The sequence below is a fragment of the Paroedura picta genome, chromosome 10 (genome assembly GCF_049243985.1).
Source record: "Paroedura picta isolate Pp20150507F chromosome 10, Ppicta_v3.0, whole genome shotgun sequence".
NCBI classification, from domain to species: domain Eukaryota; kingdom Metazoa; phylum Chordata; class Lepidosauria; order Squamata; family Gekkonidae; genus Paroedura; species Paroedura picta.
Window position 1 is genome coordinate 57,738,736 of NC_135378.1, and position 15,188 is coordinate 57,753,923.

Below are 15,188 nucleotides of genomic sequence, written 5' to 3' on the forward strand. Positions count from 1 at the left end.
GGTCCAATCTTTTTGAAATTTGGGGATTCTTTTGAGCAGAGGCTCCAGCAAATACACTGCAAGTTTGGTGCCTCTCTTACCCAGACCACTGATATACCCCAGAATAGATTGGCCATTGATTTAATGGTCTCCATAGGGTATAATGAACCTGGAAAACAAAGGGATTACTGAATATTACTGAATCTGAATTCCATACTGCTATTGGGATTCAGGAATACCAAGAAATACATATATTTTTCAGGTCCAATATCCCTGAATTTTTTAAACTATTTTTTTCTCTATACGTTCCTTGTTATATTTCTAGTCTTCTGTAAATATAACTATGGAGAAAGCATGGGCAGTTGTGAAATTCAGCCTATTTATAAAAGGATTTTACAGATACAACTGCTCTTTTGTCCATATCTTGAACATTGCACTTGGTTCATTTATGTCATAGAATGTTTTTAGGATGCAATCTGGTCTACTTGTGTGCATGATTTTCAGCTGGTGGGGATTAATGATGACAGTCTTTAGCTCAAATTTTATCCCATTTCTTAGTTGTCTGATAGTTTATTTTATGGACTGCATTTCTCCTGGTTGTTGTTTTTATGACTGGCTCTAAAAATGCTTAAGCACAATTTTATGCTATTCTGTTTTACACTGTTTTATGGGCTTTCATTGGCCAGTGATTTTATGACTGCTAGATAGTTTTATTACTGGTAAGCCTTGTTATTGTGTGCTTTATTATTTTTACTTTTTATTGTTAGCTATTTCATAAATATACCCAAACCTTGAAATAAGTAACTTGTTGTGGATTTTGTGGATTCCAAAATTAGGAATTATTCTTCTTCCCACTCTTATTAGATTATGAAGTATGCTATCAGTTATCTAGAATGTCTCTTCTAACATGAATGAGAGCTTTATAGCTGACTTCAGCTATGTCAATATAAAATCATTTCCAAAATGCCACTTGTAAAGTTCAAATACTGAGCTTTCCAGCTGAAGGCACCAAAATGCCAAAGACAGATACACAGACAGAACAAAGATGAAAATGAAAAAGAAAGGGGGGAAACACCCCTCACCTTCCATTGATTTTCTAGTCCACAAGTGTTAAGTGTTGTCAAGTTATTTCTGATTTATGGCAACCCTATGAATTAACAACTTCCTAAATGCCCATTTGTTAGCAGCCTTACTCAGGTCTTGTAACCTGCGGGACATGGTTCCCTTAACTGAGTCAATCAATCTCATGATGTGTCTTCCTATGGCTTTCAACTGTTCCTAGCATTATTGTCTTTTTCAGTGACTCTTGTCTTCTCAGAATGTGACCAAAGTTCAATAGCCTCTTTTTAGACATTTTAGCATCTAGGGAGAGTTCAAGCTTGATCTCATCTAGAACCCACTTGTTTGTCTTTCTGGCAGTCTATAGCAGGGGTAGTCAATCTGTGGTCCTCCAGATGTTCATGGACTACAATTCCCATGGCAGGGGCTCATGGGTATTGTAGTCCATTGACATCTGGAGGACCACAGGTTGACTACCCCGGGTTTATGGTATCCGTACATTTCTCCACCTCACATTGCAACTAAATCCACTTTCTTCTGGTCAGGTTTCTTTAACTTTTATACCCATATATAGTAATATTAATGATCTTGATTTATTATTATACTTGCTTTCTTCTCTGTCTCTTGAGAATCAGGGCAGATTACATCATGATAAAATTGCATATAAAGATTAAACATACAGATAGTATATAAAAGATTACTAAGTTTAATACGATTAAAATATAAAATATAAAATTAAGTCATCAATTGCCCAGTTCTTTTATTTACTGGGAAAGGAGGTTCTGGGCTATGTGTTTGTGTGGGGGGGTTATAATAGCTCTAGCTGATATATCAGTTGGGGACTTTGTGGAGCCAGCACAATTAGGGTGTTATTTGGGGCCTCAACTATAGGCCTGGTAGAACAGTTCAGTTTTACAAACCCTGAGGAATTGTTCAAGGTCCCTCAGGACTCTGATCTCATTTGGAAGAGCATTTCATCTGGCTTGGTAAAATGCTCCAATTGCATCTCCTTGGGGTTGGGGATCCTGAGCAAATTTTTCTTGCCGGTCTTAAAACTCTCTGGAGGATGTATAGGGCGAGGCAGTCCCACAGATATAATGGCCCGAGACCATTTAGGGCTTTAAAGGTCATGACCAAAAACTTGAATCTTATTTGGTTTACAATCTGGAACCAGAGCAGCTGGAAGAGCACAGGTCTTTATGTTGCCCTCCACTTAGTCCCCATAAGGACATGCTACCCCACATGCTACCACATTCTGGATCAATCATAATTTCTAAAGCAGTTTCAAGAGTAGCCCTACATACAATGAGTTGCTGTTCCATGGATCAGAGTGGCTAGGTTGGACATCGATGGATAGGGGACTAATGTCTCTGGTGAAGATGATAATAGATCAGGCACACAAGATTTATGGCTTAGACCCCCATAGACGGAGGCCTCAGAGGTCCCACCCAAACACTTGATGGTTGCCAAAGTTGTTGATTGGACACAATCAAGAGTTGGGGGTGGTAGTGACCCATCTAGGGCATGCTGGCCTAACCAAAAGCTTTGGCCAATCTATTACAGCCTCCAAATACCTGGCCACACAATCTGTCAACAGATGATCATCCATTGGCAGATATAGCTGAGTGTTATCAACATACTGGACACCAGAAACCAAATATATCTTGGTAAGTAGGGTCACATCCTTGCGCTTAAATGTCTTTTCTATCTCCATGGCTATACTGGCCAGTCTCAATCTCCTTGGTTGCAATCTCCCTTTTGTTTGATGTCTGAGTCAAGAAATGTAATATTAATAACAATTTCAATTTTGTTGACAACTTTAAAGTTATATAATTCCCCGGTGCACTAGTAGGCCATTAGAACTATTTGTAAGGAGTAAAATTACTGTTCAAAAAGAATATGGAAAGGATCCTTCTGCAGTGGAAACACACTTTATATTAAAATGCTATAACTATTTCATTTATTTACTGATTTATGATTTTCATATCCCACCATTCCTATTCCAAGGAAACTTACCAATACGACCATATACCACGTAACAGGGCAACTAGCAAGCACAGAAACATAACCCAAATGACATGAAAATCTCCAGGGAGAGGGAAAATAAACTCTCATTACCTACCTGCTAATAAAAAAGCACCCTCATTGTTTAAAACATGCAGAAAGAGATCACTATGAAAAGAGAATAACAATGGCAATTTTACAGACTGCTGGGGAATATATGGAGGCAGAATGTATCACATGCCAAGGAAGGATTGAGAAGAAATACTGCTTTGAATATCACAGTTGTGGCAGCTGATGATGCAGGAAAGATGGCCTCCATACATATGTAGGTGTAGGTAATATCTTTAAGGCTCAAAAATCAGAACCTTAATTGAACTTGGAAGCAAACTGGAAGGCAGTGTAATTGCTTCAAAACTGATTTAATATGCATAAAGCAGCTGAATTTTATTAACAAATGAGCAGTTATATTCTTTACTAATTAAAACTTCCAGGTTGTTTTGAAGGGAAATCCCATGTACAGTGCATTATTATTGTCCAGCTTACGTTAGAGAAGCATGGTTCATAATAGACAGTTCAGTAGTCTTTAAGGGAGGACAGTTTCTGAGTCAGATGCAAATGATAGGAAGTGTTCCTAGTAACAGCTCCAACCCATCTCTCCACTAATAAGATTGGGACAAAGACCATTCCGCTCTGGAAATGAGCCTGAAATGTTTCCCAAAGCATTTCAAAATGTGTATCATTATATGACTATTACCCACTCCTCCATCATTTGCTATTATAGGAGAAGAAAAATGTATCTATATCATAATTGCTTACAGAAAAAAAAATCTACTTTTCTTGTGACCTTTGGGACAAGCTATGTTGGACATGGATTGGCCAGCTAGATAGTCTTCCTTTCATCTCTTTTCCTCCATCCTGTGAATACTTATGAAGGCACATTGACCTTTGCATGAATAATGTTAAGCTTCGATTCAATCACTCTGAAAACTAAAAGCTAATTAGCAGTTTCTCCTTGCAACAAAAGTTAGTTCAGATTTTTTTTTGAAAGAGGAGTGTTAGCTGACAGAATCAACTAGGTTATTAGCATTGGAATCAGAAACACTTGTGATAAGAAAGAAAGATGATAAATTAAACATTCATATTTTATCATGGTTTCTGAAATATATGTTCTTAAGTCTACTTTGAAGTACATGATTAAATTCTCTGAAGCCTTTTTATCTTCCCCTTGATTGCTAAAGTTTCGTATCAGTGCCAAACGCATGGCTGATATTATATATAATCAAACTTGTTTCTTTATCTTCAAAAGTAACATCTAACTTGTTATGAATAAACAAACAGTGTGCCTGTTTCTCGTTCATTAAATATAAGTTTTAATAGAGGCAGGGTAATCTTTATAATGGCATATACTGTTTGCTCAGAGTGGAAACTCAGAGTCAGATCTGGTTGGACTGGCCATTAACTGGGAAAGGGATTCCATAAGACCACTGACATGTCATAGGTTGCATTCACAAATTGTTTGAAATTTTCCAATTATTGTGTGGTAGCAATCATTCACAGTTGGATTTTATTGTATATTCAAGAGGATCAAGGAAATTGATTATGGTGTAATATTCAGTCAAGTGTAGATGGAGCCACACATAGACTACTTGCTCTCTAACTTAGGAGTCATATTATAGATGACTCAGTATCTAGTTGATGGAACATATGCATTGATTCCACCCCAGATACAAAATATTAAACTTTGGACAGTGCACATACAGAAAAGCAGACCTTGGTATCTCTGGTTAATAAATAATAATAAGTGTATCTGGTTAATAAATAATACATAAGCGCACTTGCCTTCTGAAATCAGGCAGGAAGCAAGCTGAGAAAGAGCCTTGTTGCTCATGGCACCAAAGCGCTGGAACTCTTTCCCCAAGGAGATTCATCTGCCCCTCTGTTGCCATTTTTCACCAGCAGGTTGTACTTTTATTGCTTTATTTGGTACCCTTTCAGTGATCTCTCCTTCCTGACTATGTTTTAAGTGCTGTTTTCTAAAATGCTTTACAGTTGAGACTGAATGACACAATAAAGTGATTCAAGATGAGAATTAAGAAAAAAATATGAAATCAAGGGATAGAATATAAACCATACAGCAATGCAAGAAGTAAAATAACAGTAAAACAGAGAGAGAGACACACACACACAAGCAAAACTCTTTATAATAAACAATTTAAAATTACTGGTATACTGATGCCATTTACAGAGTTGCCATAAGGTAATAGTTTGGGAGAGTCTGCCAAGAGAATGGCCATTTGCATATAATTTCCAGTAATCCTTTTCCATTTTCTTGATGGTGTTTTCTTTCTTTTCTTTTTCTGTCTTCTTCTTCTTCCTTTTTTATTTCATGTGTTAGAGTTATTGGAATTCAATTCACAGTCTGTTTGTTTCCTTTGCCTATATAACAATGTATCACTCAGATATAAACATGGAATTTTCATTCCATGAATACCATTATCCTATGCACTGTCAGCATATAGTTAGAAACAAAAAAATTAAATTAAAAATAAAGCACTTAACTTTCTTTGCAGCTTTTACATTTCTAATCCCATCTGTTAAAAATGTTTTTATAATACTGATAATTTGCTACACATTGGGTGCCAGGAATTATGGTTATGTAGTAATATAATGCCATTGAAGTACACTATCAAAGGGGTATTTCCCACCTTTGGTTTAGCTAACGTTTGTATTAGTCATGTAATAGCAATGTGTTTATAATTTAATATTCTATATGATATTTATTTTTGACATTAGAGTGCTAAGTATTACACATAATAAAAAGGCTAAAATACCAACTAATACAAGCCCAATTCATGAACTCTCCCCCTTGCCATTTTGGGTGGCACCATAAGCATTTCTGGGGGTTTGACCTCTTGGAGGGTGACCTGCCTTGGGGTCCAAACCATAGCACTCAGTGCTGGGGAGCATCAACAAAGGTAGGTACACCTTTTGTAGATGTTTGCAAAACATTGTTATCAGACTCTCAGCAATTGCTGGTCTCTGGGCAGCGCTATAAACTATTTTGCCTCTTAGGAGATCCCCATGAATAAAGCAGGAAAATGAGGCTCTGAGACCCCTGGTGACGTCCTCTGGGGTGGGGTTCTGTGGGTGCGGCAAACTGGGTTTGGAACCTGGAGAAAGGGGACTCTAGTATGCAGGGGGAGGCCTTCCTCCCCTCACCTTCCGTCTGCCTTCACCCTCATAGTTGTTACAGTCAGGAGGGGTGAGTATAAATATAGGCCTTTGTTAGAGGCACCACCAGCTCTGTGCTCGGTGTGAACAGAGAGACTGAGTAACTCAGAACCCAGAGACCATTCCTGACCTCCCTGGGAGGGTACATAAATGTGGTCCCTCATCCAAATTCCCCACCAGCTAAGCAACTGTGATCAACAGGACCGGAAAGACCAAGTGGCTCAATGCCCTTCATTCACCTACATCCAAACCCCCAAAATAGAGAGCAAACCACAAATTGGGAGGGGAATAAAATCTGGGTCCTCTACAAAGGCACTCAGTAGCTAAGTCCTGGTGCTTCGCATGAGTGGCTCAGAGACCTGAGTTCACTTAATGAAACCCCAGCAATAGAGAGCAGATCACAATCAGGAGGAGTATGGACTGCCAGGAGATCTAGTATCTGAGCCCCAGTGCTCAATGTGGGCAGACTGATTTGGTGGCTCAGAGACTTAATTTCACCTAGTCAACCCCAGCAGTAAGGAGCAAATCACAATCAGGAGAGTCGGGGGGCTATGGGTTATCACTGTCAGAATATCCAGTAGCTGAATCCCAGTGCTCAATGTGGGCAGACAGACTTGGTGGCTCAGAGCCATGAGTCCACCTACCCCAGTCCCAACAGCAGAGATCATCACAAGCAGAAAGCAAAGTTCTACTTTGAACAAGCTCCATGCCTGTCTCTCACCAGCCAACCCAGGAAAGGGGGGGGGGGGGGAGGAAAGCTAACTGAATATATAGTACTCTGACTATATAGGACCCATAGAGCAGGATGAAAACTCTGTGATTAGTGACCAGAAGTGCTTGTTAAACTTTGGAGGGCTCCTATTGGTGTTTCTAGGGCTGGAGAATTCCTTTCCCCTCACCCATTGCCTTGGGGTTTTGTAAACAGTTTCATTGATTGGCACCAGTCTCTCCATTCCATGCACTGCTAAAACTGTGCTAAAAGATTGTGAAAGTTTTTAGCAGTTCTGACTTCACGAATCATGAACTGGCCAAAGTTCATCACAAAGTTTAGATTGTGAGCTGTTTTATTCCCATCCCTGGGTATGCCATGAGGTAATTTTGGTGAGGTAGATGGGATTACAATATACTATAGGTACTCTGTTTCTATCAAGTCCATGTTGATCCCCCCCAATAAGATATAAATGAGATAAAAAGGGCTGCACCACATGTTGCTTGTTATTGTTCTACCAATGCACCATAACAATTGTATTCAAGTGGATTGGCTTATTGATTGCTAGAGTGCAATAGCTAGCACAGTATTCAAAAACTAATAGGATTGCTAGATCCAGGTTGGGAAACTCCTGGATACTAGTGGATAAAGCCTGGGGAGGACAGAAACCTCAGTGGACTACAATGTCATAGACTCCAATCTCAAAAGCATTTGCTTCAGGAGAATTGATCTGGAGATGAATTGTAATTCCAGGGGATCCACAGGAGGCTGGCATCTTTCCAATGTAAGGATGCAACCAGGCTTTTGTAATATATGCCATGTTGACTCATTCATTTAGGATACAATTCTGATTGACATGACTTCTAATGTCTGACCTGAGATCCACCACCATCTCTTTAAAGTTTGTTGGATGTTGATGAAACAGCCAGAGTATCCTGTGTTGGATAAAGACGTATGCTGAGTATAGTAGACAATGACAAATGCCTAAAGTCATTTCCACTAATCTGACCTGCCTTCACAGGCATATCCCATATATATACACACATTCCTATTTGCAACATATTTTCTTCAACTTTGGGTCTCCAACAAGTAACCCAAGCAACAGAAGAGGAAGAGAGAGAAAAGAAAAGGCCAGAAAATTGGGGTCACAATTGTGATATTACTAAAATAAATTTAAAAAGGGGGGATACAGCAAAATTACATAAACTGTCCACAGTTTATTTGCTTTTATTCATTCTTTTTATATTTGTTTCCTCTAAATCATCATTTGTAGAAAATTCATAGGGGAGCAATGTCAGTAAATCCAAACTGATGGTGTATTTTTTTAAAGGTGGGCAAATATATCTACCAGTCTAGTAGGGTATTGGTAATCTTCTTTGGTAGCTTGTTCCTACACAATATATGACCACACAATACCTTTGTAGTTCCCAGAAAAGTGCAGTGTAAATACCTTGCTTCTCAAATAAATCTCTGAGTGCAGTGTATGATGATTCTCAAAAAAGCATGTGGATATGAGCAGCCAGAAAGGTCAAGTCACACACTGTCTTTTTAAGATGAGCTGAACGTTGCTTCTGAATGAAAAGATTTAAGACCAGTGTGGGCATCCAACTAGATAAAACTACAGTAAGTAGGATATAACCCTTAGCTCTTTCATCAAGGCTTCACATTCGTTTAATATTCTTCTTCTTGAGTTGATGAGGGGTGAAAAAAAGCAAAAGTTTGACCCTGTAGAAATTTTATGATTGTACAATATTTCTTTCATAAGCAATATGGCCATGCTCAGCAGTGTACTTTGATGTATCAAATGCTACTTGGGCTTCATCCTTTAATTCTTTTATCTATCATTTATTGCATGCACTGAAAGAAAGCAGCAGATGAGTCAAAGACAGAGCTGGGTGTGGCATATATGATATATGGACCTTCTTTTCAGATGACATATAACATATCCTGTGACACCGTAACAAAATCTATTTAATTTTCATTCATCTTCTTTGACAAGATAAGGGCCCAGAGGACACACAGTTCTAAAACATTTGCTGTATCTTATATTAAGGATGAGGTCATGCAACTTGTGTAACTCTTGTCTTCTATGATCTCATCTGAAGTCTTTACTGTTTTTTCTTCTTTGTGTTTTCCTCAAATAATCTTCTTTTGTGGATACAGAAGATTTTCTTTTGTGGATACAGAAGATTTTCTCAAAACACATGCAGGTCCCTTAAATACACACATTGCTAGGAATCTATGATCAGGGTGCTGGTATGGTGGGCAACGCCATGAGAACATGAGAAGAACTTACTGACTCAGACTAGTGGTCCATCTAGTCAACTCCACAATCTTATTTCACACACTTACCAAACAGTTGCTCTGGAGAGTCAAAGAAACAGGGCATAGAGGCTGAGACTATCCCCTGCTAATGTCTTAGAGATTTATTGCCTGTGTAGATGGGAGGTTCCCTTCAGTCACTATGGCTAGTAGTCATTCGTGACCCTCTTCTGTATTAATGTAGCTGGATGGGACCTGTATTTTAATAAATCTAATCTAAACCCCCTTTTAAAGCTATCTATACCTATGACCATAACTGCCTCCATTGGCAGTGGATTCCAGAATTTGATTAGTCATTGAGTCAATGAATATTTCCTTTTGTCTGTCCTGACAAATTTCCCAACAATTTCATTGGATATTCTCAAGTTCCAGTATTATTGGGAATGAAAGAAAAAAGCTTTATCCACTTTCTGAACCCCATGTGTAATTCTATAAATCTCTTATCATGTCTTCTCTTAGATGTATTTTTTCTAGACTGAAAAGTCTCAGACTCGCAGTCTTTCCTCTAACCTCCTAATCATCTTGGTTGCCCTCCTTTTTTAACTTTTTCCATCTCTGCAAAATCCTTTTTGAGATACAGCAACTGTGCACACTATTTCAAATGGTTAACTCTTTTTCCAGTGCTATTTCCCCAATCAGTTAAACCTCACTAAAAAGATTTTTATGAAGATGAAGTGAGCTGACTCTCTCAACACTCAGAAGAAAGGCACAATGCAAATGTGATGAATGAATAAAGGAAATGCTTTGATGCAAGGAATAGCCAGTGGCCAGCATGTGATTGTACTTCACGTAGCCAGCCCTGTTGTTGCTTATATGTTTGACTATTATCCCCTTGGCATCCTAAGGCTCAGACACTTCAGACGTAAATTTTGCAAGTAGCAAAGCCATTTAGAGAAGGGGACTTTTTCTTCTATTTAGAACAAAGAAATCCTAATTTTCTGCTCTCAGACAATAATTTCCACATTAATTTGAAGGATTCCAGCACATCTCCTTGTACATGGGATTCCATAGAGAAGGGAGGAGATCCTGGTCTCAAAAACACATTTTGGAGTATACACATTATAGGCAGTCAAATGCTGTTTGACTTCCCTTAGTTTATTTTTTTAATTTATTATTCAATTTATATCCTACTACTCACTTGCGTCCTGGTGCAGCTAACATAATTTCAAATTACAATGCAATATAATAATTATTATAATTAATAAAACCATACCCATTCAAATACAAAGAGTAAACAATAAACATCCAACAGTAGATAAAATATAGTTTCATCCTACTTGTTACTGGGGGGTGCACTCAGTTACAGTTAATAATGACTGTCACATGGATCACAGTGGCCAGGTGGTTGAGGGCCAGGTAGGGTGCTAGTAGCTTAGCTTGGTGAAGATGGTAGAATGACAACTGAGCTACTCTCATGACCTCTTAATCCATTGATGGGAGGCATCAAGAGTCACTTCCAAACTCCTGACTGATTGGGCAGCTGAAAGCTGGACACCATCTAAGGCACATTTCCTGATCTAGCCATCTCACCCAGCCAGAAGACCTTGATCTCCAAGTTTCAGGCGAATTTGCTAGATCCACTCCACCACAGCATCCAGGCACCTGGCCAAAGCATGGGGGAGGGGCTACCCTCACACCAGCATCTTGTTTTATATTAATGCTTTTTAAAAAAAGAAATATATAACCTCCCTCATCCCAACTTATTTTTTATCCTTAAGTTGAATTCTCATTCAACTCTTACCTTTTCAAAATTGCTAATTAAAATTGTGCCCAGACACTTTTCATTGGCAGCTTTTTATGTTGGAATGGATAGGATCAGTTTCAGGTAGACACAACTAGAGATTTGATTAGGTCTGCTGGTTCAGTCTGCAGCCTTTCTGAAAGTTGTGCAGATATTCATGGAGTTGCCTTGTACTAAGTCAGACTACTGAACCACCAAGGCGGGTATTGTCTACTCAGATTGGCAACATCTCTCCAGGGTCTCTGGCTGAGGTCTTTCACATCACCTACTGCCTGGTACTTTTTACAGAGAGTACTAGGAGTTGAACTTGGAACCTTCTGCATGCCAAACAGATGCTCTGCCATTGAGCAACAGTCCAAGCTAATCAGCACCATCTAATATTTGAACACCCCCCCCAAATAAAATATGTACAGTTTGCAATGGTCTACTTGTGCCAAAAATAAATAAATGCATATATGTGCAAGTATTTTCATGTGGGCGATCCAGGCATACACATTGTTTGTACTGTCTCAAGGGAACTGTAGCTGTTTTTCAGATGAGAAAACTAGGATTATCTCGGCAGCCACATAATTCTTGTTCTATTTCTGACAAAAAGCACCTCTGATTGGTTGCTTCATATATACATTGCTTATACATAAAGCCACAATCTACCTATGACCCTGCGGCATATAAAGCAACTCATGCAGAAAAAGTCTGCAGAGGCTAATGTCAGAAACTGCAAAGGAACAGAGCTGGGAATATTTCTTGCAAAGTTTAATGGGATTCCTAGTTACAATTTAAAGAAGAATAAGCTGTTTCCTCAGAATGAAAAATGTAGTTGCCAGGTTCCCTCTGGCCAGCAGCTGGGGATGAGGAGTAGGGTTGTTAGATCTAGGATGGGAAATTCCTAGAGAGTCAGGGGTGGAGCCTAGGGAAGACGCAGAACTTCAGTAGAGTACAATGCTAAGGTCAGCCAGTGCAAGGCAGCCACCTTATGTCAGCAGGCTCCTGCCACGGGTTCCACTGGTGAACCCACCTGAATCCCCAGGCTCCCAATGAGGCAAAGTCCACAGGTGGTGGCTGTTGATGGGAGCCCGTCGGGCATCAGCCTGTGCTGCTCTTGTCAAAAAAGTCACCTGCAAGTACAGACTAGAATTGGTTATAATTTTTTTTGCAAAGAAAGCATTAATTACTATATTTCTATTACTGCTACATAGCAGACTATTCTTATGAGCCAACATTTTCACTTTAAAGTGACTAGTGGGGACAGTAGTTGCTTTGCTATTGTGATAATAGTGGTATGTAGCATATAACTGAGATTTCAGTCTTTGACATTAATCATCAAATCATACATCAGTATTTGTTGTTGTTGTTGTTAGGTGCGAAGTCGTGTCCGACCCATCACGACCCCATGGACAATGATCCTCCAGGCCTTCCTGTCCTCTACTATCAGTATTACTTCTATATAAATTATGGCAAGTTACAGATTGCTGTTGAAGCGAACAATTGATGTTAGCAGCAAGAATGCTGTGGGCTTGCAAGGCCTCAGGGAGATTTTCAGCATTTGTTAATTGCTGATTTAGCTCACATACTTTTAGTATTGATTAGTATATTCTTGCATAAAGTAGTGGGAGCAGGTGATGATCGAGAGAGGGATTCATACTCAAGGATGGTGATCATAGGAAAGTGGTCACTATCAATATGGTCTCCTACATAAAAGTCTGCAATACACCTTTCCAAGTTAAAGGAAAAATCACAATTGATAGCACTACTACTACTAAATAAACTAAACTGGGAGGGGTAGCAAACACAACGGAAGACAGAATCAGAATGCAAGATGATCTTGATAGGCTCAAGAAGTGGGCTAAACTGAATAAAATGAAGTTCAATAGGGACAAATGTAAAGTTCTGCATTTAGGTAGGAAAAGCCAAATACACCAATATAGGATGGGGGGGACTTGTATTGGCAGTAGCATGTGTCAAAAGGATCAAGGAGTCTTAATAGACCATGCATTAAACATGAGTCAACAGTGTGACCCGGTGGCTAAAAAGGATTTTGGGCTGTATCAAACAGAGTATTGTGTCCAGATCATGGGAGGTGATGGTACTGTTTTACTCTGCTTTGGTTTGGTCTCACTTGGAGTACTGTGTTAAGTTTTGGGCAACCCAGTTGAAGAGGGATGTAGACAAACTGGAACGTGTACAGAGGAGGTCACCAAAGATGGTGAGGGGTTTGGAGACCAAGACATATAAAGAAAGGTTGGGGGAGCTTGATCTGTTTAGCCCAGAGAGGAGATGACAGAGGGGATTTGATAAACATCTTCAAGTATTTAAAAGGCTGCCATACAGAGGATGGAGCAGAGTTGTTTTCTCTTGCCCCAGATGGACAGACCAGAACCAGTGGGATGAAATTAATTCAAAAGAAATTCTGTCTAAACATCCGGAAGACGTTCCTGATAGTTAAAGCGGTTTCTCAGCGGAACAGGCTTCCTCAGGAGGTGGTGGGTTTTCAATCTTTGGAAATTTTTAAACAGAGGCTGGATAGCCATCTGATGGAGAGGCTAATTTTGTGAAGGCTTAAGTGGCAGGGGTGGCAGGTTACAGTGGATTAGCGACAGGGTTGTGAGTGTCCTGCATAGTGCAAGGGATTGGACTAGATGACCCATGAAGTCCCTTCCAACTCTATGATTCTATGATTCTATAATATGCAGGATTTCTCTCTCTGTCTGTCTGTCTCTCTCTCTCTCTTTGCTAATCAACAATATCTTTCAAACTTTGAGGAGGTGGCTTTCTTGGATTTGGCTTATACACTCAAGCATAGGTTTCTGAGTTTCACTGACACATGAAATCTAGAAGGCATCATAGGGAACATATAACAAAGTTCTTAACTAGGCAGTGTGCATTTCACTTTACTAGAAACTATTTCCCTAATTTGGCTTGAATGAGGATCCTCCTCAGCCTACTCACTCTGTTGTCCTTTTTAGTCCACAGTCAGTGCTTAACTATCTCTTCTTCAACTGTCAGTTCCCAAGTGTCATTCCTTAACTGACTCAACAGTATTATATTGGAACAGCTTGTCACTCAAAGGTTCTCAGACTCAGTTAGGTATTAGCCCTTGACAGACTATCACACTTCTCTTCAGGGTAAGGATTGTTCGCATGGATCCCATGCCACTGAACAAAGCACTTTCCAAACCCAAAGAAGTAGTTTCTGAGGGAGAATTGAAGAAAAAAATGTAGCATCATGAGGCATAGATGAAAGTGCATGTGAGTATTTTAAGTGGAATTTATATTGTGACCTTTGTGAGTGTTTGGGTGAATCCAGTTGCAAACAACTCTTCTTGAGGAGAAGCTAAGTAAATTGGGAGGGGAGGGGGGCAAGCTTTACCAGAGAGTGACACTTAAATATTCAAAGATGAAAGTTTGTTTTATCAGTATTCAGCAATCATTTGAAATGGTTTAAAATATTTATAAAAGGACTGTGATTAAAGTGGGACTTTTCAGTGTTGTGATTAAAGAGCTGTTGAGTCTAGAAAGGTTATGCCTGTGAAAAAGGAAACTACCCTTATACAAAGAGATAGCAGCAAGCTGCTAGAGTGACAGGTTTGAATAGGTACTTATTAAACCCCTAGGTGCTCTAAATATACCCTGGTAGATGCTCACAGATTGATCCACTGGAAATGCATATGCAAATCTCTCTTGTCCTAGTGCTTCTACAGCTGTTAAGAAACTGAGTTTAAATACAAGAAAAGAAAAAGACAAAGAGAGAATCTGTCCAAGTCCTTTGGAAAAGGAATTAAACAATATTCAGACACTGACCTCTATTCCCCCAAATAACTCTCAAATCCAATTAAGGCTGTTCTGCTATCCGCAGTTTTCCGTATGATACCATATCTAACAGCCCCATCCTAAGTCTCCAGTGCCAGTGTATTCCTGAAACCAATGCCAGTAACATAATGCTTGCATCATAGGGAAGAAATAATAAAGAGGAAATAATATTTTCCTTTAAAATTACTTTTTAAAAAGTTTTGTCCCACCATTCTGCCCTTATAAGAGCCACCCAAACAGCAAACAAATTAAAAATATACATGGCAATCACATTTAAAAAAATTTAAATCATTAAAAATCACATCATTAAACAATTAAAACCAGAGTTAAAATGTAC

General features: G+C 39.1%; 1 long non-coding RNA gene across 3 annotated transcripts in view; it reads left to right on the plus strand.

The window, feature by feature from the left end:
- The first annotated feature begins 4,902 nt into the window (after positions 1-4,902).
- LOC143819787 (uncharacterized) overlaps positions 4,903-15,188 on the plus strand; it is a 94,275-nt gene continuing 83,989 nt past the window's right edge. For 2 of the 3 annotated variants that reach the window (XR_013225090.1, XR_013225088.1), the window contains exon 1: positions 14,152-14,290. This is a non-coding gene — a long non-coding RNA (uncharacterized LOC143819787). Of the gene's footprint in view, positions 5,002-14,151; positions 14,291-15,188 lie in introns of those variants that run through there. The other variant, XR_013225089.1, reaches the window with a different exon arrangement.